Genomic DNA, 25,076 nt, shown 5'->3' on the forward strand with positions numbered 1-25,076 from the left:
ATTATTTACAGTGGGCACTGTGTGTAACACTATCTAGAGCAGGCACTATGTGTGACACTATCTAGTGGTAGAGAGTGTGACAATATTTGTTTTGTTCACTGTTTGTGTGGTGCTTGCACAATATCAGGATTTTATGTTAGTATATAGGTGCAGATGTGTTGGAAAAGTGAGGAGCTGAAGACATCTGGCAGGTAAACTCTGCAAAGATTAGTCATGGCTGGGAAAAGTCATCATAGTGGTCTGGACCGGATGGAGAGGAGAAAGAGAACGACTCCTATCTGAAAAGATGTTACCTGTGAGTCACTGAATGTAAAGATTTATTTAGCCTCTGACTGATCAGTACTGTAGTCACTTTATGATTTGCAGTGAGATACTGGGTGGTATTCTTTTTTTTGTGAAACAGCAACTCCAACCGTATCCTTACCATTGTTCAGGCCATACTGGGAGCCGTAGTTTCTCGCCGTACAAATGTCAGGGGTTAGCATAAATTTGCAAAGGATCTCTGTACTGAGTTGTATTTGTGCTGGTTGTACTGGTGCTGTATATATGTACTGAGCTAGTTTCTGATACCATATTCATGTACGGAGCTTATTTATCGTCTTCATAGATATAAAAATGGCACAATTTGGCACATAAGTAAATCAGGCACTTTCAAAGGTTTTTCACCAGGTTTCCGCCCTCCAGGGCCTACCATTCTCGACATATTCACAAAAAAATTGTAATACAAAAGCAAATATGGCTTCCACATCAAGGGTCCTCCTCCATATCACATCAAATGACCCGTATTAGCCAATAGAAACTTGCAGGTTCTTCATTCTTAGCCTCACTGACATACACACAGTTTACACCAGGTTCCCATAACAACCAAGTCATTTGTGTTTTACAACAGGTTTCCATAACAATCCAGACATCTTTCTTTACTCACCGTGAACAGACTACACCTATACTACACTGTACCTATACTGGATTTCAGCATTCTCATAAACTGATCGCCTTTCAGACCAGTCAAACCTCCAAAAAGGAACCCTACAATTGGAATTTATTGGATATGTCATAGGAAACAAAGTTTTTAACCGCCGGATAACTGCTAGTACTGTATATATGTACTGAGCTTGGTTCTTATACTGTATTCATGTACTGAGCTTGGTTCTGGTGCTGTATTTATGTATTGAATGGACTTAAAATCACTTCAAAAGGTCATACTTACTGCTACAAAGGCAGGTTAAAACACCAGTTACCAGCAGAATGCAGACAAGCCACAATGATACATGAAGAGAGATTGCACAGTTGCAAAAAAATGATGAACAGTAGAGATGAGCGAACCGGGACAACCGAACCCGGTTTCGGTCCGAACATCGGGAAAAGTTCGGTTCGCAGCGAATCCGAACTTCACCGGGTTCGGCCGAACCCGTTTTGACCGAACCCGGCTACATTTTGGCGCCTGCCACATGTTAGATGTAAAATGGAGGATTTCACAATATCACCTGACATCAGGCTACCCCATAATTCCTTGCAAACGGCTCTCCCAGCCAATCGAAAGGCAGCATAGGGGCGGGCTCAAGCCTGCAATAAAAGTCTATGCACGGAGCTCAGCGGCCATTTTAGAGACAGGAGCTGTAGGGATAGCATCTCTGTACAGTAAGGGAAAGCTTTAGGAATCTAAAAGCCAGGAATCCAGCAATCGAAGGGGCTCATCCACTACTCACTACTCAGCCAGTGTGTGAATACGCTTTTATAAGGGGCTCATCCCCGTTGCATCCAACTTGCAATACAGGCAGCCTTTGTAGTAGTACTACAACGCCCAGCATTCCCTGAGTGCACCGCGGCGTGGCTGATAGAAATGCTCATTCATTGCCATTTGCCAAGCCAGTGTGTGAATACGCTGTTAGAAGGGGCTCACCCCCGGCCGTTAACATAACAAATAACAATCCAACTTGCAATACAGGCAGCCTTTGTAGTAGTACTACAACGCCCAGCATTCCCTGAGTGTACCGCGGCGTGGCTGATAGAAATTCTCATTCATTGCCATTTGCAAAGCCAGTGTGTGAATACGCTTTTAGAAGGGGCTCATCCCCCGGGTTTTGATTCAACTTGCTGCACTCCAGCAGTGAAATGTCTGGTAAAAAAAAGGTTGTGAAATGACGGGGTAGAGGAAAAAACACCCATGCCGTGTCCTCTTCCAGTCCAAATGTTGGATCTGTTGGTGCCAGACCCAGTACCAGCATTTGTGGCACAAGACATGTGCCCAGTTCCACTAGTAGCAGCAGCCATGTCCCTGCTGGTAGTAGTAGCAGTATCAGCAAGCCAGACTTGTCCATCTCATCCGGTGGGCGGGTTACTTTAGACAATACGGCCATTGTGGACTGGTTGGCTGGCTCGCGGTCATCTCAGCAGGAAGACTCTGACGATCTGGCTTTAAGCCAGGTTTCGTTGGATTCCAGATCCTCTACAGTTCCTTGGCACAGTGACAGTAGTAATATGGGTATTTCTAGCGTTTCCATTCCATCATCTATGTCTTCACTCCCCCATCCTAGCGGGAAGCCATCTTTCCTGAGAGTCCTAAGAGACATCTCCTCGGGTGCGAAGGAAGATACTGAACAACATAGTGATGATGATTTGTTTTCCGTGAGTCAGCCAACGGAGTGTGTTGCGGCGGTGGTGGAGGTGGAAGCGGTGTCCGAGACGCATAGCTGTGGTGGTAGCCGTGGTGGCAGACGCAGTAATGAGGGGGGGCATGGAGCCCGCCATGATGTCACATCACATTCACAACACAGTGACAGAAGTGGCGGGGATGATGAGGAGGGCTATGATGATGATGTTGTTTTAGACAGGACGTGGGAACAAGGTGACGAGGTGATGACGGCGTCAGAGGAGGAGGGTAGTAGTGGCGGCACTGGCAGTGATAAACAGCCAAGCCGAGGTAGGGGCAGAAGTCAATCTGCAAAACGTTGCAGCGGTAGGGTCAGCTCAGGAGCCGGTGACGGCAACACTGATGCTGGTGTAGGTTCCCGAAAAAAGCCTGCCAGACAAGGGGAAAGCTCGGGTGGTGGTGGTGGCGGTGGTGGACGTGGTATTACATCTTTACGGTACTCTGCCGTGTGGCAATTTTTCTGTACCTTCCTGGAGGAGGAAAACATGGCACAGTGCCGTATCTGCAAGCAGAAAGTAAGGCGTGGGCAGGGCAGCAATGTAGGAACTACCGCTCTACGTAAACACATGGAGCGGCATCACAAGGCCATGTGGGACAATCGACATGCCCCACCATCATCATGTACATGTAATGAAGACCCCTCTGCCACTGCTGCTGCTGCTCCGAGTCCCTGTAATCTAAGTAGTAGCCAGGCCTTATCCACCATGTCGTTGTCGTCATAATCAGCACTGTCATCTAGTGCTCCTCCTACGTCCCATGCACATATCCATTACGGAATCGTTGTCCAATAAGCAACAATATATACCCAGTCATCCACTTGTTTCGCGGCTTAATTCACACCTGGCTAAGTTGTTGGTGGTGCAGTCGCTGCCGTACCACCTGGTCGACTCCGCCGGCTTCAAGCAATTGATGGCATGCGCTCAGCCTAGGTGGCGAATACCTAGCCGACATTACTTCTCCAAAACAGCTGTCCCTGCCTTGCACAAGCATGTGGAGGAAAAGGTGTGCCAGTCCTTGCAATTATCCGTGTGCAGCAGGGTACATGCCACCGTCGACACGTGGAGCAGCAACTATGGGCAGGGACAGTACATGTCTTTCACGGCCCACTGGGTCAATATTTTGCAGTCCGATGCACCACCGCAGCAATGCCAGGCACTACCACCTCCACGCTTGTATCTTTCTGGTTCAACTCCGGACACCAGGCGCCTACCATCCTCCTCCTCCTACTCCTCCTCCTCCTCCTTGCCCTCCTCAATGGAGGTCTTCCCGTCCCCGACAGGACACAGCGTATCTTCCACTCCTCCTCCCTCCTCTTTTCATAGGTGCAAGGTGAAGCGCCACAACGCTGTCTTACATATGCTGAGCCTGGGCGAGAAAAGCCACATAGGGCAGGAGCTGCTGCTGTGCATCAAGGAGGAAATCGCACGCTGGCTGTCTCCTCTGAAACTCACACTGGGCAATGTTGTCTCTGATAACGGGAAGAACGTTGTGGCTGCACTGCGTCTAGGTCACCTGACACACGCTCCTTGCATGGCACATGTGATCAATCTGGTCATAACACGCTTCTTAAAGTCATATGTTGGTTTGAAGGGTGTGCTAGCCATGTCCAGGAGGGTTTGCGTTCGCTTTAGACGTTCGTATGCATATAAGCACGCCCTCCTGGACTTGCAGCGTCAAAACAATCTCCCAGAACACAGCCTGATTTGCGACGTTCCAACACGCTGGAATTCCACCCTGCACATGTTGGACCGTCTGTACGAACAGCGGAAAGCCGTGAATGATTTCCTGATGCAACAGACGGGCAGCGTTTGGAGCCAGTGTAATTTTGAGCTCAGGCACTGGCAGCTGGTTAGAGACGCATGTCGCGTTTTGAGGCCCTTTGAAGAGGCCACACGATTTGTGAGCCGTGACGCTAGCGGAATGAACGATGTTATGCCGCTGATATTCATTATGGAGCAAACGCTTACAGCGATGATTCAGCAAAGGATGGAGGAAGGATCACATCTGGCTATGGATGTTGAGGAGGAGGAGGAGGATGAGGATGAGGAAACAGGACCGGAAGAGGAGCTGGATTTGGAGATGGAATCACAGGAAGGGATAGGGGACGAGGCAGCAGCACAACATGACAGTGATGGTGATGACGAGTCTGACGACGACCTTGATGATGGACAACCATGGCAGTATGGGGCGGAGATGGAACCAACCGGGCCCTCTGAAACGCTGGCCAGGATGGCGAGCTGTATGCTTCGTTACTTGCGCGCTGACTGTCGTATTGTTAGCATGAAGAAAAGAGATGAGTACTGGATAGCCACACTTTTAGACCCTCGGTATAAAGCCAGAATGGGGGAGTTTTTTGCGCCTTCCGAGAGGGAGGCAAAATTGGCTTATTATCGAGAGAAGCTATGCAGCCAGCTTGTCACGGCTTTCAAACGGCAAACACCTGCTGCAAGCATGTCTGACCGGGGGGCCACTCTCCTCTCCCCACTGTCTCATCGTTCCACCGCCTCTGGCAGAGCTACCTCTGCAATAGGTGGCAGCAGCGGCAGCAGCAGCAGCAGCCAATTCAGTTTGGAAAATATGATGACAACATTTTTACATCCAATACCCCGACTTGACACACATCGTAGTCACCAAAGGGATGTTCACCATCACCAGGTGCAGCACCTAAACAACCAGGTTCACTCGTACCTGGACTGTGCCCTTTCTCCATCAGAAATGCTGATCCCAGACCCCATGGACTTCTGGGTCAGCAGATTGGATCATTGGCAAGAACTGGCCCAGTTTGCCATGGGTGTACTGTCTTGTCCACCCTCCAGTGTAGCGTCAGAGAGGGTATTCAGCGAGGCAGGGGGCTTCATCACCCCTAAGCGAACAAGATTGTCCGCCAACAGCTTGGAAAATCTCACGTTTCTGAAAATGAATCAAGCGTCTATCGGTGAGGATTTTAAAACCCCTGTGCCTGATGCCACTGATTAGATCTGGCATTGCTGCTGCTGCCGCTGCCGCCTGCTACTGCCACCTGCTACTACGGGATTCTGTCCTGTCCACTCTTTTTTTAATGTGCCACTGTTGGTGCTGCTACTACTTCTACCACCAATCCACCCCCCGTGCCGTCTGCTACAAGCAGGCCTGCCCCACCACAGGGCTTTGTCCTGTGACTAACCAGTGTCTTTTAATGTGCTGCTACTACTACTACCACCACCCTTGCTGTCCATTGGCTACCTCTACTACCACCAATACACCTCCACTGCCGTCTGCTACAAGCAGGCCTGCCCCACCACAGGGCTTTGTCCTGTGACTGTCCAGTGTCTTTTAATGTGCTGCTACTACTACTACTACCACCACCCATGCTGTCCGTTGGCTACCTCTACTACCACCAATACACCTCCACTGCCGTCTGCTACAAGCAGGCCTGGAGGGCTTGTGAAAAGCCATTGCTTGTTGCTTTTACATCCATGTATGGACGAACCCCGGCAGGCATCTGCCAATAAAAAGGGTACATTTTTGGAGGGCTTGTGAAAAGCCATTGCTTGTTGCTTTTACATCCATGTATGGATGAACCCCGGCAGGCATCTGCCACCATAAAGGGTAAATTTTTTCAGGGCTTGTCAAAAGCCATTGCTTCTACTTTTACCACCTTATATGTATGAACCCTGGCAGGCATCTGCCGCCAAAAATGGTTAATTTTTGTACCTTTTTTAACAATGCATTAAGCATACAACATGCACAAGTGCAGTGGTTTCTGTTAGTTATTGCCGTGTCCCATCCATTTTCCTATAGCCATACATATTGGCGTAACTTTGACACTAACTTTGCCTTAAAGACAGCTCAAAAGTACTTGGATACACTCATGGGTGACCTAAGAGTGTTATACAGGGCTTCTAGGGCTTTTAAACAGTGTTATACACGATTTTTAGGAGCTTTCTTGTATTACAGGTTCGGTCAGAACTAGTTTGGTCCGAATCGAACTTTTTCATGAAATTCGGCGAACCAGCCGAACCGAACTTTTCATAAGTTCGCTCATCTCTAATGAACAGGGTAGGCTCCTATAAGTGTGCCAGTCACACGGTTACGTGTAGTGCAGCATGCTGGCTTACAGCCTGTTAGTTACACCCATACTATTAGACCAAACGGGCAGCCCAGCACCTTCCAAGTGTAACACACTAAGTACTGACACACTATTTTCACTCAACATTATAAGGTTAGACTGCATCCTGAAAAAAATATCCATGATAAACATAAGGTATTAGTTGATATTTTGGCCAAAATATGCAAGATCGCAACCCACATAAAGGGTCCTCATCCTCTTGCGAATCCTTAGATTCATATTACAAACTAATCATTGAAAATCCTCTTTGTAGTATTGTTGCTTGTCTGCATCCTGCTGGGAACTGGTGTTTTAACCTGCTCTTGTATCAGCAAGTATGGCCTTTTTCAGTCATTTATGTAGTTCTGTATTGAGCTTGGTTCTAGTGCTGTTTACATGAACTGAGCTTGTTTTTGGTACTGTATTTATGCACTGAACTTGGTTCTCCTACTGTATTCATGAACTGAGATGTGTACTTGTGCTGTATATAAGCACTTAGCTTGGTTCTGGTGCTGTATTTATGTACTGAGCTTGGTTTTGGCTCTGTATTTATGTATGGAGCTTTGTTCTACCTCTGTACTTATGTACTGAGCTTGGTCCTGGTGCTGTATTTATGCAAACCGCATGGTTCTGGCACTGTTTATATGTTTTGAGCCTGGTTTTGGTTCTGTATATATGTATGTATATGTATGTATGTACACAACATTTCAATTTGTCAAACAAATAAGGTGGTTTTTCCATTTCAGTCTCTTCTGGGTACACCTTACAACTAGATAGATGTAATAGCAGTTGTAACGTCCGCGGTCGCTGACCACAAACTCTTCACACCTTGTTGACGCCCTTCTCTCCAGAGATGCCAGCACATGCGGCCATCCTGTCCCGCAGTGACCACTGTGAACACTAGGGTGTGCGCGCAAGCTCAGTCCATCCTTAAAGAGCCAGAGCACACACATGTGTTAGATTGAGCTGACTGCTTCCAGATCACCCTGGACTATAAGAAGGGCCCTGCCCCTTCCTTCATAGCCTGAGCGTTGTTTGCACCTTCCAGTGTCAGTCTGCAAATGGTCCCTTGAGTGTTCTCCAGTTCCCAGTGTTCCCGTTCCTGCTACCTGTATCCTGTATCTCGTGCTACCGTGTTCTTGTGCTGTACACAGTTGGAGTCGTGTTGTGTCGCCTGCTTCACCCGCTGTGTTTCACTGCACCTGTTGTCTGCCTGCTGCCAGAATTCCATCCAAGCCTAAACCATCGATACTGTCTGAATTGCCACAGGTACCTTTATCCGAACTATAAACATTGACTTTGTACCCTGTTTGGCCAGCTGCTATACCGCTACGGCGGTACGGCCCAGTGGGTCCACATACCAACAGGTCGTGACAGCAGTGTGGCAGCAAATGTATAATTGATCAGAGAAACTGTAAATATCTTGGCTGTTAGAAGAATGGGGGAGTTGGGTGGTTTCCTACTCTATTACGCCTCCTTGAGATGATTATTAAGATTTTTTCATTATTATGTCTGTTTCTAATTACTAACATCAACTGTGTTGCACTTTAAAAGTTGGTTCAGCACTCAGATGATTTAGTATTTTGTGTGTTTGCTTTGTTTTCATCACTCTCCATAGACTCCTGTGGAGACTGCCGTGCATGCTGGATGTCTCCTCCCACTTTGGCCCAACTAAAACCAGGAGTGGTTCCAAAACATAAAAATAGGTGCAAATCTTTCCATTATATATTCATGTATTTATGACCCATCCCTCTCTCCACCTCCTCCCACCCTCCCCATCAAGGTTTGATGGCCACTGATGTGTACAGGCAGGTTGGAGTTGGAAAGAGCAGCTGTCTAATGAATAGAGCATACTACTGTATTCTTACTTCTTGGCTATTATACAAACGGCACAATATTTTTTCTATGTCGTTTGGTCGGACCTGTCATGATAATATGCTGTACTTAAATAGTGCAGCATCTTTTCATGACAGATCTGCTTTAAATATTATCTTCTGTATACATTTGTAACTTTTACTCTTCTTTGATCTACCACATTTTGCTCCTTGTGAATTTATTGAAATATACTGTAGTTGCTATTTTCATTTGCAGCACTTATAAGCACTGTCGGTGGCAAATACTTTTTACTAATGCACAGGCACTCTCAACTCTATGTTAGTCTTAATAACCAAAATTCTGGGACATAATCCAGAAATGAAAGACCACTAGTGTTAATCAGTAAATATAGTCTTACCTTGTTTTCTTTGACAGTCTGTGCTTAGAGCTCATTAAAAACATTTAGTCTGTAAAAAAGCATTTGCCCCTAGATGTCCCCTAATACAGTATAACTGCCACACTGAATGGCTTCTGATCTGTAAACATAATGCAGAAAAAACTGAACAGACAAAATATGTCAGTGTTGCCCATAGCAACCAATTAGGTTTCGAAATCCTTTTGAAGTAAAAGGTTGACAAATGGCCACGCATGGGGCCCAATTGAGGGTGTCTCCACATTTCTGTTGTTTTGCAGTATGGAAACTGATCATGACAGATTTTATTTATTTCTATGGAACTCAAACTAATGCCAAAGTAAACAAGTCTTCATCAGTTCCATCAGGATTTTTTATATACAGTATATGTTTTTCTTCACAGGGTCAATGGTCCTTTTTTCGTAAATGTAAACTTTGTGTGTGACTTTCCTTTGAAATCCAGACCCATGTAAAAGGTCCCAGCTGGCTTAGGCTATGTGCACACGCATAACAAATAACGGCTGAAAATACTGAGCTGTTTTCAAGGGAAAACAGCTTCTGATTTTCAACCCTTTTTTAAGAAACGTGCGTTTTTTGTGGCGTTTTTTTACAGCCGTTTTTGGAGCTGTTTTTCTATTGAGCCAATGAAAAACGTCTCCAAAAACGGCTCAAGAATTGACATGCACTTCTTTTTACAAAGCGTTTTTTTCCGTGGTCATTTTTAAAAACGGCCGAAGTAAAAAACGCCCCGTGGGAACAGAACTCCGTTTTTCCCATTGAAATCAATTGGCAGATGTTTGAAGGCGTTCAGCCCCCGCATTTTTAGCCGTTTTTTGGGGCGTTTACGGCCTGAAAAACAGCTGAATATAGGTGGTGTGAACATACCCTTATAGTACCTGCTGCGCTAAAATTATTTTCTGATTAAGGAAAAATGGTTCCATACATTTAGGTGGGGCTATTTCTCCAGCATGTGCATGTATTTTGCATTCAGATAACTAGGATAGTTGCAAAAATGTCTTACATTTCTACCATGTGTGAATATACCCTAATAAAGCAAAAATCACAACAAAAGATCATGGACTTGTCTGTTATACAAATTTGTGTAGTATTAATCCATAAGAAAGTGCACAAAGCCTGCTAGAACCCATGATTTACCTCCATTTGCCCCCAAATTTATTTGGAGTCACGCATACAAATTTTTCTCATGGATTACATGAGAACCTGCAAGAATTTTTTTTTTTGGTATTCTCCATCGAATGGATATATTACAGATATATGAAGTACCTCACAGAGGCATTACTTGGTGTCACACGGGGTGCCTATTGGCTAGTATTCTTTTCAACTGTTTATGAGCCCTCAATGACCCCAATTATTTCCATATGTACTTGAGAGTTTGTACTTTTTCTCATATGATAGTTTCAACTTATTTTCAGGTTTTGCAGTTATTACCACCAATAATATGAAAGTGCGGCACCCAAATTCAGGTAGTAAAAGGGGTTAAAGCATACATAGCAAACAATAATGGACTTTGTAATGTGACTATAACTGAGCGGTCATTGCTGATGTAACTGCAGTAATTTGAATATTATGTGTATACCTGAGTCACTATGATAAAATAATTTTGAAAAACAAAGTTCTTTCATTCACAATGGGACAGTTAGTATTTCTTGCCAGGGGCATGCCTGGTGGACAAGCAGTTAACTAAACTCAGCTGGTCTGCATGGCTAGAGGCAAATAGATGCTGGAGAAGAATTACATTATCCTGGCAAACAGTTATAAAAAAAAAAGTACAGATAGTTTTTTTCCGAAGTTTTGTAAATATTGCAATCCAACTTTCCTTTGATCTGACTGTGATTTGTCCTAAACATTGCTCATTGCTGCTCAGGGGAAGTCAACAGCTGAAGAAACATAGGTTTACATACTATTCAAAAGAAATTGCCTGTAGAGTCGACAAGCGTAATAGACACAGTAAGGGTAGGGCTTCATGGCGACATTTGGTTGCCTGCAAGTCGCAATAAAATTGTTGAATTACTTCAACTCACATGTAACTTCAATGCTTCCCCAGAGGGGAGAGGAGCAAAGAACCCTGCAACCATTGTAGAAAATATCAACCATGATTTTAGTGGGTTGCAGATGACTTTGTACTATCATGGAGCCCTGGCCTAATGGGGTGAGTTCTCACATGGCACAATTGCCATGGAAATGGTGGCGATTTCTGATTATGCATAGAAAATGTACAACATAAATAAAGTGTGCGCAAGTGAGGAATTTTTTATACCTCATTCACATACAGCAGATTAAAATCCAAATAGATTTGTGGGCAAGCTGCATTAATTAAAAACACTGAATAATGTTATTGTTAGGTATATCATTGCTTTGCATTAAAACGGATACAATTCTCAGCTCAATTTCTGGTAAAACTCATATGTACATCTTCATGTTAATTAGAGGGAACCTGTCATTCTCACGGAGGGCAGCATAAAGTAGTGACAGACGTGCTGATGTCAGCGGTCTGTCACTTATCTGTTAATGTGAAGCCTTTTTGGAGAACTTACATTTTAATCTAGAGATGAGTCTGGCATATTCATGAGCTGCTGCTCTGTCCGCCCAGCCTCCTGACATTAGCATATAAGTGACAGACCGCTGAAATTATTGTATCTGTCACTACTTTATGCTGTCTTCAAGCATAAAAGAGGTAACAGGTTTAGTTTCAGGCCACTTTCACACTGCAGTATTTTGGTCATTATTTGTAAGTCAAAACTAGGAGTGGAACCTACACAGTACCTAAACTGTACTGGGTAGATAGTCCACCATTTACAGTGCATTCGGAAAGTCTTCAGACCCTTTCACTTTTTTCACATTTTGTTATGTTGAGGCCTTGGGTTTAAATAAAAAAAATCAAGTTTCCCCCCATCATTCTGCACTTAAAGAGAACCTTTCACCTCCCCATACATGTGCAGCATTTAATGGGGAGGGCTGGCTGAACAAACCCTGGGGCACTTTACATTTTTTTTCTACCTCCCTCCGTTATTTAGATTTCGGTGCCGTTATATTTGGAGCCCGATATTTAAATAACCCTCTGAACAGTCAATGGGGCGTGTACTTGCAAGGAGGCGTGTTACTATGTCTGTGACACTGTCCAATCAGATATGGACAGTGTTACAGCTTTCAAGCTTAGTCTTCTGCCGAACTGGCAAGGGGGCGTGTCACTGCTACGGACAGTGTAATCGCTCCCCAGCTCTTACACAGTCTGTAGCAGGGACACGCCCCCTTGCCAGTTCGGCAGACAATACAAGACTGATCTCTCACAAGAGCTGAAGAGATGAGTGCACACTCTCCTCTCCCCAGCTCTTACACTGTCCGTAGCAGTGACACGCCCCCTTGCCAGTTCGGGTGAAAAGACTGCAAATGCACACTCTCTTTCCTCGCTCTTGCTGTGGCACTGGCCATATCTGATTGGACAGTGTCACTGTCATAGTAACACGCCCCCTTGCCATTACACGCCCCGTTGACTGTTCAGGGGGCTATTTAAATATTGGGCACCAAATATAACGGCACCAATATCTAAATAACGGAGGGAGGTAGAAAAATAATTAAAATGCCCCAGGGTTTGTGCAGCCCTCCCCATTACATGCTGCACTTAGCTGCACATATATAGGGAGGTGAAAGGTTCTCTTTAATAACCCATAATGACAAAGTGAAAACAGAATTTAATTTTTTTATGCAATTTTATTAAAAATGAGAAACTCAAATTACCAATGGACATAAGTATTTAGACCCTTTGCTATGACACTTGAAGCTTAGCTCTGGGGGACTCCCATTTCTCTAAATCTTATTTTAAATGTTTCTACATCTTGATTGAAGTCCACCAGTGGTATTTATTTGATTGGACATGTTTTGGAAAGACACACCGCTGTCTATATAAGGTCTCACAGCTGACAATGCATATCAGAGCAAAAACCAAGTCGTGAGGAAGAAAGAACTGCTTCTAGAGCTCAGAGACAGGATTATGTGGATAAATGCAGGAAATTGGAGAAAACGTTTGTGCAGTGTTCCGGTGACGGCACCAGGCTGGTAAGTGAAGATGTAGGAAATAAAAGTATTTTTTATTCATGCAGACTACGCGTTTTTGGATCGAACCGGTCCCTTCCTCAGGTCAGGTATAATGTTTGCTCATGGATGGTACTTCACTTTATACAATGAAAAACCGGGAAAAGCCGGTGGAAACAGTTACATTTATTTTTAAAAACATACAGGAGAGGAGGGGGGAAGAGGGAGCATGTTCTAATGTCATACAATCACATACAAAGCTTTGTCTAGGATTTTTCGTTAGTGCAAATAATAATAGTGATGATAATCTACACATTTTATTATTCAATAAAAGTATTGTTCTTTGGGGATTGTCAGAAGTTTTATTCAGTTGATTTCTTTTTTTATCGCTATGCAACGGGAATCCATTCACTAGTCTGGCATTCCCTAGTTGGCATGGAGAAGATCCAGGGTGAGTCATTCTCTAGGATCTATTTAGTGAGAACTAAGGCTGGATTCACACGACCACTTTAACGTCCGTAATCGACGGACGTATTTCGGGCGGAAGTCCCGGACCGAACTCAGTGCAGGGAGCCGGGCTCCTAGCATCATAGTTATGTACGATGCTAAGAGTCCTTGCCTCTCTGCAGGACAACTGTCCCGTACTGTAATCATGTTTTCAGTACGGGACAGTAGTTCCACGGAGAGGCAGGGACTCCTAGTGTCGTACATAACTATGATGCTAGGAGCCCGGCTCCCTGCACTGAGTTCGGTCCGGGACTTCCGCCCGAAATACGTCCGTCGATTACGGACGTTAAAGTGGTCGTGTGAACCCAGCCTTAGTCTGAATGGATCAAATACAAGGTTTATTTTGTTTGACCAGGTGTTTTCTTTGATGTTGTATTGATACCAACTATAGTATTTAATCCACTGTAGTATTGCAGCGATCGATTTTTTTAACAACGTTTTAAAAGTCTACTCTAAACGTGTATTTGTGATTGATGTTCATACTCATAATTGTTAAATAATAATCCCTTTATTTTGGTTGCATAAAAAGACTGGTTTAGTAGATAGTCCATCGCCGATTAATACATAGAAGTTTGCGGTAAAACATATAAAACTTCTAAAGTTGCATGCACACGGCCTTGCCCATAATCACGCTGCCCGCATTTTCAGGCCGTGCTCCCATGCAAAGTTGCACGGCCCGCAAAACCCGAAAGAACGGACATGCTCCATAATTCCCGGCACAGTTCTACGGCACGGACACTCAACCATATCCGCGGCCAATAGAACTGAAAGGGTCCGTGATTGTGGACCGTATTACTGTCCGCAATTACGGGGAATTTTTACAGTTGTGTGCATGGGGCCTTAGAAAAATATTTTTTTCTAAAAAGGGCTGCCAGGATTCCATAATGTTTTGATCAAACAAAATTACATCTAAAATCCTAGAAAAATAATAAGATCCTATGAAAATAGTGCATTCTTGATGTCCCTTTGTAAGAGTGACATAAGACACTTTTTCTTAAAAGTGAGGAGATGAGGGGCAGAAAGAGAGAGTATGCCTTCGTTTGGCAGATAAGTAAAGGTTTTTTTCGTTTCATTTGTGTAAATGCAAACAAATTGTAATAAAAATTGGTATCTTATTCTACACAGCAAGATTTTATTCAATCGGATTGTAATTTTAGTCTTGTGTTTATGTCATTCTCACTTCAGTCACTATTGTGTCCTTGAGATCCTGGATGGAATGGTGCCATGATTTAGGGTTATATTCTCATGGTCAAGTACAGTGTTATTTGAGAGGGGGGACAGGGGGTACTTATGCTTTACTGTCCATCCTGATTGGTGTTTTCTATTGACACGTTCAAGCCGTCTGGAGTTAAGCTGTGGTATTTGTAAATCCAAAATGCTTCCCTATATCTGAATTGGGAAAATCTATTATTGGCAACGCTTGGTATCTGCTCCAGGGGTGTAATAGTCACCTTAAGAACATGGTTGTTTGTATTGGATTTATGTTTATTGATCCTCATTCTTAAAGAATGTTTGCTCCTACCTATATATTGAAGACCACAGTTGCATTCTAATAGGTATATTACATAATTAGAAGCGCAATTTAAGAATTGTTTTATAGGGAAGACCTCATTAGTGATGTTGCACTTAGATGTTATTTGTCTGTGGTTTATGGTATCGCAGCATATGCATCTGGTTGTATGGCATCTATACAATCCTATTAGTTTAGGGAAGAAGCTTATAGAGGGCTTTTGTTCTATTGCTTTATCTTTCAGTCGGCTTGGGGAAATAATGTTTTTTATATTTCGTCCCCTTCTGTAGGTGAAACCATGTTTGGCTGGTAGGATGGGTTTTAAGATATGGTCACTTAGTAGGATTCTCCAATATTTTTGTAAGATGGTTCTTAGAGTCTTATATTTACTGTTAAAATCTGTTATAAAATGATGTTTGTATTTTATTTGTTAATTTAGTGTTTGGTACTTCTTTGGGTTTATGTAGCGAGAGTTTGTGGTGTTGTGACCAGTGATGAATGATAGGCGGATTCTACAATCTGTCTTGGGTAATTTTTTTCTCTAAATCTTTTCCACTCTATCGGTAGATGGTTTTTGAACTACAGTTTTTCTTTATTCTTTTGAATTGCTTGTTAGGAATGTTAACCAACAATGGTTTGTAGTGTGTGCTAGGGAAGTCGATGTAGCTGTTCACATCAACATTCTTGAAGTGGGATTTAGTGATTATCCTTTCTTGGTCGATACTAATTGATATGTCCAAGTAGTCTATTTTAAAATTGGAAACATTCACGGTAAAGTGTATTCCCCAGTCATTATTATTTAAGAAGCTGACAAAATGTACTGCTTCTTCCTCTAGTCCATCCCAGAGGTAGAACAAGTCATCTATATATCTTCTGTAGTAAAGTAGGTTCTTTTTTTATGTAATATTTGTTTGGATATAATTAGTCTCGAATTGCCCCATGTATAAATTAGCAAAACTGGGAGCAAACCGACTCCCCATCGCTGTTCCCCGATTTATTTATATGATTTTTTATTGAATGAGAAAATATGTGTTAAAATGAAATTGACAGACTGAGTGATGACATTTATTTGAGTGGTTTTATATTACATCTATTAACACCTTCGCGCACCCAGGAGTCCCATTACGTCCGGGTGCGGGAGGGGATGTTTGGAGCGTGCTCACGCGCAGAGCGCGCTCCATATGCTGCGGGTGTCGGCTGTGTTTTACAACTGACAACCGGGACTAACAGTCAGTAACAGCATTCATGCTGTTCCTGGCTGTTTAACCCCTCAAATTCTGCGGACAATCGCGACCGCAGCATCTGAGACGTTGAAAAGAGGGGGACGACCCCCTCCGACAGCTCATAGCCCCCCGCAACTAGATCAGGGGGGGTGATGACGTTTGTCATGGCGGCCCAGGGGACTAATTAAGGCCCCGAGGACTGACTTCACTCTGCCTCTGTTAAGCCCTGCCAAGCCTGTAAAAATGACAATATACTGCAATACAGTAGTATTGCATTGTATTGAACCAGCGATCCAACGCTGGTTCAATTCCCCTAGGGGGGCTAATAAACTGTGTAAAAAAAAAGAGAAATCAAGTTTTTAGTAATGAAAAAAAACCAACATATTAACTGGCTGCAGGACGAGCATTCTCATCCTGCAGTTAAAATGTCACCGCTTGTAAACAAACAGTGACAGGACAGTGACTTCAGCTGTCACAGGCAGCTGATTGTCACAGCTATCAGCGGCTGGAACAATCGTGGCTCCTCCCCCCAGGGATTGCTGTGATTGGTCAGTCACTCCAGACTGACCAATCACAGCAGAAAAGTGAATTGCCGCCTTGCTCTGTGATGGATCTCCTCATTTCTGTCACATTTGTGACAGTTCTGAGGAGATCGGACCTGAGAAATATAAGTAAGCTGTATTCTGCGGGTCATTACAAATATGACAAAACCAAATGTATATAGTTTTTTTATGTTTTATTACTTTTTCAATATAAAAACCCTTGATTTTTGTGGAGGAAAAGCAACAATTCTAATACTTGCCTAATTCTGTGTTTCTCCAACCAGGCCGTACTCCTGGGACCGCTGCAGCGGTCACATGGGATGAAACGTCATCATCCCAGGGCTGGAGAAAGTCAGGACGTCGGAGGGACGCATCGCCATGGTAAGCACAAATTTTTTCTTTCAGTGTATTCACTGTATCTGCTGAGGTAGTGTGTTAACGCTACTATGGCTGGATCCTGTGGTATTCACGTGTATAGTGATATTACATCACAACTTAACCAAGAACATTTTTTCTCCACTTTTTTCCTTGGAATACTTGTAATATTTACTTGGTATCCCTGATGTACCCAGGTGTATGCAGAACGAGAGGCTGTAGCAGACCATCGAGCCATGAACACAGCCTCTCGTTTAGCAGAACACCCCTTAATCCGACCACAGGCCTCTTTTTTTAGCACATTTTTCATTGGAAACCCCTTTGAAAAGACAATAAATTGGACTTACATGCAATGTAAATAATCTAAATGCGGGTGCACGCTGCATGACCAGACCGGAGAAAGCAGGAGACTTGCTTGGCAAATCAGGGGAGCCATGTTGGTGTACTCTTCTATATAAGAATTCGAGGGGGAGCATAAACAGGGTCCAGGCATGAGAGGGGAGCCATGCTGGGGACCAAGAGGGAAACCATGCTAGGAAGTAGCCTCAATGGCATATGGTCTAAGAAATTTATCAAGAAAAATTGCAATGTGACAGAAAATGGAGTCGGTCCCAGATACAATGGGTCGTCCTGGAGGGTCCACCAAAGATTTATGTACTGTATCTTGGGGAGTATATAAAGAACGGGAGTTCTAGGTTGTTCAATTATGAGATATTCAGCCAAATTCTCATCAATGATACCACCAGTGATAGCCTCATATAATAGCCTTTTATAATATTCACGAGAGTTGATAGATGTAGTTGTAGGGTAGTTACTCTTTTGGATTCATTTTCCAATTTCCTTTTAAGATCTGTAGAGGATGGAGTGGTAAGAAATTACTTCTTCACTTTGCGCATGCGCTGACATGTGCTAGTTACCTTATTTTTCTTCCATGACCCAATATGGCCGTCACTGTATTCTTTCCTACACGCGACACATGCGCCGACATGCGCCTTACATTCCGGATACCAATAATTAGTTAGAAATCTTCTACGCATGCGCAGCAGCTCTGCATGGACGCTGCTTTGGCGGTGAATGTGATTATGGCGTCCCGAAAAGTGATATATTTTTATTTTTTAATTCTAATTACTCACTTATTGCACAGATGGTAACACTTACACGTAGAGTGATATTTTACACTTTTGTTGACAATTTTATATGCAAAATCGACCTAGATGTTGCAACATTAGTACAGAATGTGTTTTCTATCTCACGTATTGTTTGACAAATTGTATTATGTACACTTTTATACATGTTTTGGCATCTTTCATTCATGATTGCTTGTATTTGTATTGCTGATTGGCACCTTGTTTTATACCCTGATTGTTTACATGTCATTTGCTTGAGAAAGGCTCTAGAGGACAGAGCTGAAACGTCGCACATAGGGCAATAAAGTACCGCCTATTTTTTGATTGCTATATAGTTGGGACCTTGGTCTATTCTCCGGGGCCTGCACCCAGATCCTATCTGTGCTGCTGGATTTTTTGTTTATATATATATATATATATATATATATATATATATATATATATATACACATACATACATACATACACACATATATATATATACATACACTACCGTTCAAAAGTTTGGGCTCACCCAGAAAATCTTGTGTTTTCCATGAAAACTCACACTTATATTTGTCAAATGAGTTGCACAATGACTAGAAAATATAGTCAAGACATTGACAAGGTTAGAAATAATGATTTTTATTTCAAATAATAATTTTCTCCTTCAAACTTTGCTTTCGTCAAAGAATGCTCCATTTGCAGCAATTACAGCATTGCAGACCTTTGGCATTCTAGCTTTTAATTTGCTGAGGTAATCGGGAGAAATTTCACCCTATGCTTCCAGCAGCCCCTCCCACAAGTTGGATTGGCTTGATGGGCACTTCTTGCGTACCATACGGTCAAGCTGCTCCCACAACAGCTCTATGGGGTTGAGATCTGGTGACTGTGCTGGCCACTCCATTACAGATAGAATACCAGCTGCCTGCTTCTTCCCTAAATAGTTCTTGCATAATTTAGAGGTGTGCTTTGGGTCATTGTCCTGTTGTAGGATGAAATTGGCTCCAATCAAGTGCTGTCCACAGGGTATGGCATGGCGTTGCAAAATGGAGTGATAGCCTACCTTATTCAAAACCCCTTTTACCTTGTACAAATCTCCCACTATACCAGCACCAAAGCAACCCCAGACCATCACATTACCTCCACCATGCTTGACAGATGGCGTCAGGCACTCTTCCAGCATCTTTTCAGTTGTTCTGCGTCTCACAAATGTTCTTCTGTGTGATCCAAACACCTCAAACTTCGATTCGTCTGTCCATAACACTTTTTTTCCAATCTTTCTCTGTCCAATGTCTGTGTGCTTTTGCCCATATTAATATTTTCCTTTTATTAGCCAGTCTCAGATATGGCTTTTTCTTTGCCACTCTGCCCGGAAGGCCAGCATCCTGGAGTCGCCTCTTCACTGAAGACGTTGACACTGGCGTTTTGCGGGTACTATTTAATTAAGCTGCCAGTTGAGGACCTGTGAGGCGTCTATTTCTCAAACTAGAGACTCTAATGTACTTGTCTTGTTGCTTAGTTGTGCAGCGGGGCCTCCCACTACTCTTTCTACTCTGGTTAGAGCCTGTTTGTGCTGTCCTCGGAAGGGAGTAGTACACACCGTTGTAGGAAATCTTCAGTTTCTTGGCAATTTCTCGCATGGAATAGCCTTCATTTCTAAGAACAAGAATAGACTGTCGAGTTTCACATGAAGCTCTCTTTTTCTAGCCATTTTGAGAGTTTAATCGAACCCACAAATGTAATGCTCCAGATTCTCAACTAGCTCAAAGGAAGGTCAGTTTTATAGCTCCTCTAAACAGCAAAACTGTTTACAGCGGTGCTAACATAATTGCACAAGGGTTTTCAAGTGATTTCTAATCATCCATTAGCCTTCTAACACAGTTAGCAAACACAATTTACTATTAGAACACAGGAGTGATGGTTGCTGGAAATGGGCCTCTATACACCTATGTAAATATTGCATTAAAAACCAGACGTTTGCAGCTAGAATAGTCATTTAGCACATTAACAATGTATAGAGTGTATTTCTGATTAATTTAATGTTATCTTCATTGAAAAAAACTGTGCTTTTCTTGCAAAAATAAGGAAATTTCTAAGTGACCCTAAACTTTTGAACGGTAGTGTATATATATATATACACACGCACACACATACATACCCCCCTCCATCTCCGTTAAAAGGGGCCACTTCCCTTTACAATCCCCCTGTTGTCGGGGACTCGACGATGCAATTTAGGGACGTGTTTGTGGGGGTTATATTTACCCCCTCAACCTCACTTGTTACCGGTAATGGTCTTAGATGAAATGATGTATACTTTTGGATTAAGGTAATTGAATCACTTATCTCCTCAAGGACACCTTCCCGTCAGTCCTGTGTCCATAGCTCAAATGAAACCTCAAAGTCCATCAAATGAAACCCCAAAATCCATAGAACGAAGTTCAAACGAAACCTCCTCAAAGTCCATCAAACGAACGAAGCTCATACAAAACCTCAAAGTCCATCAAATGAAAGAAGAATATACGAAACAGCAAAGTCCATAGTACAAAGCCTCAAAGTCCGTCAAACTAACGAAGCTCATACAAAACCTTGAGTCCTGGTTCTTTTTTGCTTAGAATTCCTTCCTCTTTAGAGGCGTGAACGGGTCTTTCAAGCGGCTGATCCAATATTAGCATAATGACCCATGTAAGGCTAGTGATGCCCTCACACAGTCAGCCTTGGAATGGCTTAGCCCTTCCTTTCGCCTCAATACACAGTCCGTTAATTTTCCAACTTTTCCCAGCACCTTGATTAACAATGAAACAATCTTTTTGGGACGATACCCAGGTCACTATAATGGCAGGTTAACATCCCTGAGGAGAAGGTTATGTCTCAGTACCTAGGAATCTAATTGTGGGGTGGAGTATCGCCTTCCATTTCCCCTCTAACATTCAATCCATCATCAAATGGACCTTACCAGTCCTAAGGTTGAAGTGGCAATTATCTACAAGGGGGGAAGGTGCTTTACCTGTCCCTAAGGGTTTCTACACACTACCCATTCATACAAAGTATAAAATAGCCAAACATACAAAAATATTCCCCCCCCCAAACCATAGGTATATGTACATATAGATATTCATGTTCAAACAGCATCTTCCACTACTCCTCCATAAACACGTGCAAGGTACACGTGTAAATGGATTGACTACAGGCTGTAAATATATACCCGCCTACACGTGCACACTCACTAACTGTGGGACAGGCATGTCCTCACTGAGTATGTCTATGTTGCAGACACATAACACCACCTAGAATGACTATATGTACACCTTGGAAGTTTTTGTACGGCCCATTGATTCAGATTTAGGGTATGTTCACACGGCAGCGTCCGTTACGGCTGAAATTACGGGGCTGTTTTCAGGAGAAAACAGCTCCGTAATTTCAGCCGGCATGGCATGTTGAGGCGCTTTTTCGCTGCGTCAATTACGGACGTAAATGGAGCTGTTTTTCCATGGAGTCAAAGGAAAACGGCTCCATTTAACGCCTGAAGAAGTAACAGGCACTTCTTTGATGCGGGCGTCTATTTACGCCCCGCCTTTTGACAGCGTAAAAAAAATGACCGTCGGAACAGAACATCGTAAGACCCATTCAAATGAATGGGCAGATGTTTGCCGACGCTATCGAGCCGCATTTTCGGACGTAAATCGAGGCGGAAAACGCCCGAATTACGTCAGTAAATAAGCCGTGTGAACATACCCTTACACTTTACAAACTGACTCACTAACTGTGGGACAGGCATGTCCTCACTGAGTATGTCTATGTTGCGGACACATATCAACACCTATATGTACACCTTGGAAGTTTTTGTACGGCCCATTGATTCAGATTTACACTTTACATATATATTTACAATATATATACAATAAACAATTCAGGGTCGCAGGACTGTATAATGTCCTTAAACCCCGTCAACGATTATATCCTTGCCTTTCTGCTTGACCTCGTTATACTTGGTCGACCAGTCTGTTTATTCGTCTGTACACGAAGAACAGTCCAAAGTACATGATTACTACAAGAATGAGAAGGATTATGACTGGTTGGATGGGCACGTTAAAGAAGGAAGTGGCTTTAGGACTATATCCAAACAAGCTCTCCAACCAAGTCACTTCCGAGTCCGTCTCAAGGTTATTCAGAATTCCTGTGATCTTCGGTGTGTCATGTTCCAACTGAATGGTGGCTCGATGTTGGAAATCTTTCAGTTTCTCCACGACATCCTCTTCCTCACTGAAGTCTAGCAGGATCTTTCTCAGTTCAGTGCCAAACCCAAGAGGAATCGTCTGGAGTCTCATAGGTGGGTTTGGACCGATGTTGAGCCTCTTTTCAGGAGTCACAGGGGTTCTTCCCTTCTGATCTGCCACATCAATGCCTAATACGGGATTAATGGTAAAATATGCTCCTGGGAGGATTATGCCTCTTTCAGTGCAGTTAGTCGCATGGATGGTATATGAAACATTTTGCATTTGGATACCAGCACCAGTATCCTTGACCAATGTATTTTATTTATTTATTTATTTTTTTTTTTTTTCCGTTTTTTTTAATCTTGTTATTCTTTCAAAAAGGATACCCCTTATACAGGCTTTTAATGTTTCCCAAACAATTAAGTCTGGGGCAGTCTCCCAATTTAGTGACAAAATATTATGAATTTCAACTTTGATATTTTCAGGGTCTTGTAATAATGAGAACCAATGTGGATTTATTTTTATAGGCTTAATAAATTCCTTTTTTTCATTTCTTTTTATGTCCACAATAAGTGGCGTATGATCCAAAATGCTTTTGTTGTCATATTTTATTTTCCCAATAGTTGTAACAAGTGATTCACTACACAATACTAAGTCAATACGTGACATGGTATGGTGTGAACCACTATAACAAGAGTACATTTTCTTTTTAGGGTTTTTCAGTCTCCATATATCTACTAGACCCATTTCTTCACTTATCCTCGCCAATGATGTTTTAATTGGGCTCTTATTTCCTCCCTTAGAGCTAACCCTATCCATTACCTCGTCCATAACACAATTCATATCCCCCAAAACCATTACAGGACAATCGCTTCTACTAATAATATAATTACATAATTTCCTGAACACCACGGATGAAAACGGAGGTGGAATGTATACAAAAGCTAAAATACAAATTAATTCCTTTAATCTACAGTGAATAAAAATGAATCTACCTTCATTGTCTATTTTTTTATCAAGTATCTCACATTGCACTCCTGAGTGAATAAGAACACTCACTCCCCTGGAATAGGAGGAGTGTATAGAATGAAACTGTTGTGACCACCAAATATTACCCAATCTTGGGATTGTTTCTTGTGTCAAATGTGTTTCTAACAAACATGTAATTGATGGAAACTGTTTTTTTATATAATTCTTAATAGTAAAACGTTTTAATTTTTCCCCCATACCCCTAATATTCCATACCACAATTTTAGTGTTCATCCGTGCGTTTTAACAGAATGAAAAGTGACAAATATTAGAAATTTTATATAACATATTCTTAAAAAATTCTTAATGTATTCCGATACCAGACCGGTCTTGCCCCACCCCCCTCCCCTTCCCTTCTGTTGACTTGTCATATTTTTAACAAGTCTCTCAACCAACGCATGTTCCCCTAATACACCATTAATTAATTCATAATGATTTCAAACTTGCTAACCACTTAAATGTCTCTTCCTGTGACGAATGAAAATTAACCTTACCCTGATATTCTGTTCTCAATTTTGCTGGATACATTATAGAATATTTAATCCCTGCCTCTCTGAGTTTTTTCTTGATTGGACAAAAAGCTTGTCTCTTTAATTGAGTGTCATATGAGTAGTCAGGATAGATTGCTATTTTTGAATTGTTATGGGATAGATTTTGTAACTCCCTTGACTTTCTCAATATATTATCTCTATCCCGGGAATTTAGAACCTTGGCTATTATAGCTCTAGGTCTAGAACCAGGGATAGGCACTTTTGCTGGTACTCTATGAGCTTTCTCTATGCCAAACAAAGGAGACAGATTTTCAATTCCTATTTTGTTTTTGATCCAATTTTGGACAAAAGTTTCAAAACCTTCCCTTTCTTCCCCTTCTGGAAAACCCAATAATCTGATGTTACTCCTTCTGGAGCGATCTTCTATGTCAACCATTTTGTTTTTTAGTGTACTATTTCCTTCCACTAACCCCTTCATCTCCTTTTTCAATTGGGTAACTTCATCTTCAAGTGAACTCACTCTATTTTCCACTTCAGTATATCTTTCTTTAATTTTACCCATATCCTCTCTTATTATTGCTATTTCTATACTAATGCTACCTACTTGAGAGGATACTTTATTAATAGCGTCTAAAATCTCAGTCAATGATGGTAGAGCTTGGTCGCTCAAAATCTCCCCAGTTGTCTTATTTGCTGTTCTAGTTTTCCCTGCTACAAGGGGGGACATCATATATCTGTCCATCTTGCTTGTATTCTTACCCTCCTTACTAGGGCTCAAAGATTTCCTACTTTTAGCTGGCATTTTCCCTGGTTCTTCCTTCCCCCCCTTACTCTCTCCAGACACACAATACACAAAACACAAAAACAAACAAGACAAAAAAAAAAAATAGGAATATAAAGTTACAAAAAAAGAGTCTGATCGGAAACTACCGATTTAAAAAACCGCAATTCAAGCAGCTTGTAAATGAGAGAGAGTTCCAATTATCCCATTGGCATATTCCGACTTCACTCTCTTACAAGTTCGAGGGTCCAGAAAAAAAAAAAAAACAACCAGGGTGCTTT

Source organism: Rhinoderma darwinii, chromosome 1, assembly GCF_050947455.1.
Source record: "Rhinoderma darwinii isolate aRhiDar2 chromosome 1, aRhiDar2.hap1, whole genome shotgun sequence".
In the NCBI taxonomy this organism is placed as follows: Eukaryota; Metazoa; Chordata; class Amphibia; order Anura; family Rhinodermatidae; genus Rhinoderma; species Rhinoderma darwinii.